This window comes from Rhinopithecus roxellana, chromosome 13, assembly GCF_007565055.1.
Source record: "Rhinopithecus roxellana isolate Shanxi Qingling chromosome 13, ASM756505v1, whole genome shotgun sequence".
Taxonomy (NCBI): Eukaryota; Metazoa; Chordata; class Mammalia; order Primates; family Cercopithecidae; genus Rhinopithecus; species Rhinopithecus roxellana.
Genome location: NC_044561.1, coordinates 103,035,106 through 103,040,935, shown reverse-complemented (window position 1 = coordinate 103,040,935; position 5,830 = coordinate 103,035,106). Strand labels below are relative to the sequence as shown.

General features: G+C 40.2%; 1 non-coding gene across 1 annotated transcript; it reads right to left on the bottom strand.

Annotated features, from left to right (window-relative positions):
• Window positions 1–1,036: 1,036 nt before the first annotated feature.
• Window positions 1,037–1,098, bottom strand: LOC115893035. The gene has a single exon (XR_004052994.1). It is a non-coding gene; the product is annotated as a U7 small nuclear RNA (small nuclear RNA).
• Window positions 1,099–5,830: the final 4,732 nt, after the last annotated feature.

The following is a 5,830-nucleotide window of genomic DNA, read 5'->3' as shown; positions in this document are numbered from 1 at the left end:
TTCTCTTGCCTCAGCCTCCTGAGTAGCTGGGATTACAGGCATGCACCACCACACCAGGCTAATTTTGTATTTTTAATCGAGATGGGGTTTCTCCATGTTGGTCAGGCTGGTTTTGAACTCCCAACCTCAGGTGATCCGCCCGCCTCGGTCTCCCAAAGTGCTGGGGTTACAGGCGTGAGCCACCGCTCCTGGCCCATAATTGTTTTTTGTTGTTGATGTTGTTGTTGTTGTTGTTGTTGTTTGTTTGTTTGTTTTTTGAGATGGAGTCTCGCTCTGTCACCCAGGCTGGAGTGCAGTGACGCTATCTCAGCCCACTGCAACCTCTACCTCCTGCGTTCAAGTGATTCTCCTGCCTCAGCTTCCTGAGTAGTTGGGATTACAGGCGTTAGTCACCATGCCTAGCTAATTTTTGTATTTTTAGTAGAGATGGGGTTTCGCCATGTTGGCCAGGCTGGTCTTGAACTCCTGACCTCTGGAGATCCACCTGCCTCGGCCTCCCAAAGTGCTGGGATTACAGGCGTGAGCCACCGTGCCTGTCTATGTACATAATTGTATGTGCTAGACTTTTATACCAATGCCGTGTAGTAGGTTTGTCTACAGCAGGCTCACCCGAAACATGTGAATAATACATTGCACTATGATGTTAGAACAGCTACAATGTCACTTGGTGATAGGAATTTTTCAGCTTCATTATAATATTATGGGACCAGTGTCATATGCATGGATGGTCATTGACCAAAATGTCCTTATGGGATGAATGACTATAATTACATGATAAAAGCACTCTGTACTCTGAGAAAAAACAACACTACCTGTCGAACTCCAAATCTGCAAATAAATGAAGACTGGAGCCTTTCCTGTTAGACTACCTAACAAAAACAGCTTTATTTCTTACTTGTGTGATATACTATGTCTGAAAATATGTGATTGCCTTTATAATGATCATATGAGAAAATTGCTGTTTTTTTCTACCTTGGACAGACTAACTCCTTGGTAATTTTTTTCCCTTGAAGTATCTGTTGTATTTTTTTCCCATGGGGGTTTTCTGATAAAAACTGGAAAATCTGCTAGACAAATTCTAAAAGAGCTATAAAACTTGTATTTTTCATTGGGTGATTTATCATTCTAAGGGAAAAAACTTCTTTCCTGGTAAATTTTTGTTTTCTAAATGCTTATTTTGTCTTTTTTTTCTTCTTTTTTTTGTGATGTCACACAACAACCAAAATAATTACAGATTGTGGTACGCACTGTGTAAGAAATAAGGGTGGTGATACAATGGAGTTCAACTCAAGAAGAGGGAATAATTGCCTTAGATTAGGGGTCAGCAAACTTCTTCTGTAAAGGATCAGATAGTACATATTTTAGACTCTGTGTGACATCCCTTGTCTGTCACAACTCACAGTTCCGCCACTGTTTTGGGAAAGTAGCCATAGACGATATGTAAACGAATGGGCATGACTACGTCCCCGTAAAACTTTATTTACAAAATCGGGTGGTGGGCCAGATTTGGAACATGGGCCATTGTTTGCTGATTCCTGCGTGATATCACGAGCTCATGCAAGGCCTTCCTGAGGACATGATGTTTAAGATAAAACGTGAAGAATAAAAAGAAGCTGGCTTTCCATGCAGAAAGGATAGGCTGGTCAAAGTCCCTGAGACAGAGAAGAGTTTGGTGTATCTGAGAAACAGTAAAGGGGCCAGTGGCTAAAGCATAAGCCAATCAAGCAGAGTGTGAGATCTGCAATGTTGGCAGGAACTGGGTCATGCAAGATCTCGTGGGTCCCAGTAAGGAGTTTGGATTTTATTCTAAGAGCAGCAGAAACTTACTGTAGGATTTTAAACTGTGGAGTGACTTTATTAGGTATTAACTTTAAAATGGCTGCTATGACTTTGAGGAGGACAAAACACATGGGTTATAATAAGGAGGTTATTGTAGTAATTTGCACAAAAGATGGTGGTCAATGTGAAAGATGGCACTGGAGATGGAGGGACATAGTTGGCCTTGAGAGGCATTTTTTAGGGTCCACTGATAGAACCTTTTGATTGTTTGAGCGCAGTTGTCAAAGGAAGGATCAAGGATGACTCCAAGGTTTCTGGCAGGAGCTGGGTGAATGGTGGTGCTGTTTACTGAGACACAAAGAGTGGGTGAGTGACAAGACGTGAAAGTGAGGGAGAGGGAACTCAGAATCACACTACTCACATGCCAAGTTGGAGGTGCCAATTAGATATCCAAGTGCAAATGTCAACAAGGCAGTTGGAGCTCAGCGGGAGAGGTTGAGACTGGAGGAGTACACTTGGGATTCATCAACGTAAACGTGGCACTTTAAACCACTACATTGCATGGCCCATAATCCTGGCACTGTGGGAGGCTGAGGTGGGAGGATTGCTTGAGCCCGAGAGTTCAAGATCAGCCTGAGCAACAAAGAGAGATCCTGTTTCTACAAACAATACAAAAATTATCAAGACTTGGTGGTGTGCCTGTGGTCCCAGCTACTTAGGAGACTGAGGTGGGAGGATCATTTGAGCCCAGGAGGTAGAGACTGCAGTGAGCCATGATTATACTATTGCACTCCAGCCTGGGCAACGGGAGTGAGACCCTGTCTCAAAAAAAAAAAAAAATTGTGCTAAAATATACATACATTCACATTGTTGTACAGCCATTGCACCATCCATCTCCAGAAATTTCCATCCTCCCATTCTGAAACTCCATACCTATTAAACAATAACTCCCCATTCCTCCCCCTCCGACCCTGGCAACCACCATTCTACATTCTGTCTTTGTGACTGTGACCACTCTAGGTATCTCATATAAATGGAATCACACAGTATTTGACCTTTTGTGACTGGCTTACTGCACTTAGCATAATGTCTTCAAGGCTCATTTATATTTAGAGTGTGTCAGAGTTGCATTCCCTTTTTCATTTTTTTCTTTTTTTTTGTTATTGTGAAATACACATAACATAAAATTTACCGTCTAAACCATTTTATTTTATTTTTTATATATTTTTTTTCTTGAGGTAGCGTCTTGCTGTGTCACCCAGGCTGGAGTGCAGTGGCGCAATCATGGCTCACGGTGACCTCAACCTCCTGGGATCAAGTGATCTCCTGCTTCAGCCTCCTGAGTAGTTGGGACTACAGACATGTGCCAACGCCATCTTAACCATTTTAAAGTGTACAGTTCAGTGGTATTAAGTACAGTCATAATGTTGTACAATCATCGCCACCATCCATTTTCAGAACTCATTTCATCTTGTACAATTGAAACTCTATACCCGTTCGTTAATAACTCCCCATTCCTCTCTCCTCCCAGTGCCTGGCAACCACCATTCTGTTTTCTATCTCTACAACTTTGACTATTCTAGGTACCTCTGTTTTCTATCTCTTCAACTTTGACTATTCTAGGTACCTCATATAGGTGACATCGGACAATATTTGTCTTTTTGTGAATGGCTTATTTCACTTAACATTCTCATGGTTCATCCACGTTGTAGTATGTGTTAGAATTTCTTTTTAAAGGCTGAATAATATGACAGTGTATGTATACACCATATTTTGCTTCTCCATTCAGCTGTTGATGGACACTTGGGTTACTTACGCCTTGATTTTTTGTTTTTGTATTTGTTTTGAGACGGAGTCTCGCTCTGTTGCCCAGGCTGGAGTGCAGCGGCACGATCTCAGCTCACTGCCACCTCCCCATCTTGGGTTCAAGCGATTCTCATGTCTCAGCCTCCCAAGTAGCTGACATGACAGGTGTGCGCCACCACGCCACACTAATTTTTGTATTTTTAGTAGAGATGGGGTTTCACTGTGTTGGCCAGGCTGGTCTTGAACTTCTGACCTCAAGGGATCTGCCTTCAGCCTCCCAAAGTTCTGGGATTACAGGTGTGAGCCACCGCAGCCACTGGCCTTGCTTCCACATTTTAGCTACTGTGAGTAATGGTGATATGAACATGGATATACAAATATCTTTTTGAGACAGTGTTTCCATTTCTTTTGGATACATACCCAGAAGTAAAAATGCTGGCTCATAGGGTAGTTTTATGTTTAGTTATTTTTAGGAACTACCACACTTTTTTCCAAGAGGCTGTATCATTTTACATTCTCACCAACAGTGAACAGGGCTCCAATTTCTCCACATCCTTGCAAACCTTATTCTTTTCTTTTTTTTTCTCTTAATAGTAGCCATCTTAATGGGTTTGAGGTGGTATCTCATTATAGTTTTGACTGCATTTCCCTAATGATTAGTGATGTTGAACATCTTTTCATATACGTATTGGCCATTTGTATATCTTTTTTGGAGGAATATCTACTCAAGTCATTTTTGAATTGGGTTGGTGGGGTGTTTTTTGCTGTAGAGTTTTAGGAATTCTTTATATATTCTGGATATCAATCCAGATGTATACTTTATCACATATTACATATGGTTTTTCATATCAGAAGGCATATAAGATTTATGCTTTCCAAATATTTTCTCTCATTCTGTGGGTTTCCTTTTTACTCTATTGATACTGTCTTTTGATGTGCAAAATTTCTAAATTTTCCTGAAGCCTAATTTGCCTTTTTTCTTTTGTTACCTGTGCTTTTGGTATCGTATTCAAGAAATCATTGTCAATGCCAATTTCAAGAAGCTTTCTCCCTATGTTTTCTTCTAAGAGTTGTATAATTTTATTTCTTACATTTAGATCTTTGATCTATTTTGAGTTAATTGTTGCATATGATGTAACGTAATGGTTCAGATTCATTCTTTTGCACGTGAATGTTCAGTTTTCCCAACATCACTTGTTGAAAAGACTGTACTTTCCCTCATTGAATAGTCTTGGCAGTCTTGTCAAAAGTCATTTGACCATATATACGAGACTTTATTTCTGGGCTCTATTTTCTTCCACTGGTGTGTATTTCTGTTCTTATGCCAGTATGACACTGCTGTGATTACTATAGTTTTGTAGTAAGTTTTGAAATCAGGAAGTGTGAGACCTCCAACTTTGTTCTTTTTGAAGATGATTTTGGATATTTGAGGATCTCTTGAAACTCCATATGAATTTTAGGATGAATTTTTCTGTTTCTGCAAAAAGAAATCCTCCAGATTTTGATAGGAATTGCATTAATTCTGTAGATTTCTTTGGGTAGTACTGACATTTTGAAAGTATTAAGTCTTCCTTCCTTTTTTTTTTTTTGAGATGGAGTCTTGGTTTGTTGCCTAGGCTAAAGTGCAGTGGCGCGATCTCAGCTCACTACAAACTCTGCCTCCCAGGTTCAAACGATTCTCGTGCCTCAGGCTCCTGAGTAGCTAGGATTATAGGTGTGTGCCACCACACCTGGCTAATTTTTGTATTTTTCATAGCGGCGGGGTTTCACTGTGTTGGCCAGGCTGGTCTTGAATGCCTGACCTCAAGTGATCTGGCTGCCTTGGCCTCCCAAAGTGCTGAGATTATAGGCATAAGCCACCATGCCCAGCCAAAAGTATTAAGTCTTCTAATTCATGAACATGGGATATCTTTCCATGTATTTGTGTCCTTTTAAATTTCCTTCAGCAACATTTTGTAGTCAAGTGTACAAGCCTTTCATCTCCTAGGTTAAGTTTATTTCTAAGTATTTTATTCTTTTTGATGCTATTGTAAATGAAATTGCTTTCTTAATTTCCTTTTGGATTATTTATTGTTAGTGTGTAGAAATGCAACTGATTTGTGTGAAATCTATTTCGTATCCCACTACTTTGCTGAATTTATTAGTTCTAAAAGGTTTGTGTATGTGCTGTGTGTAGAATAACAAGAGAGTGTTTTAAGAAGGAAAATATAACAGTTAAGACACCTTCACCTGCAAGCAACAACAC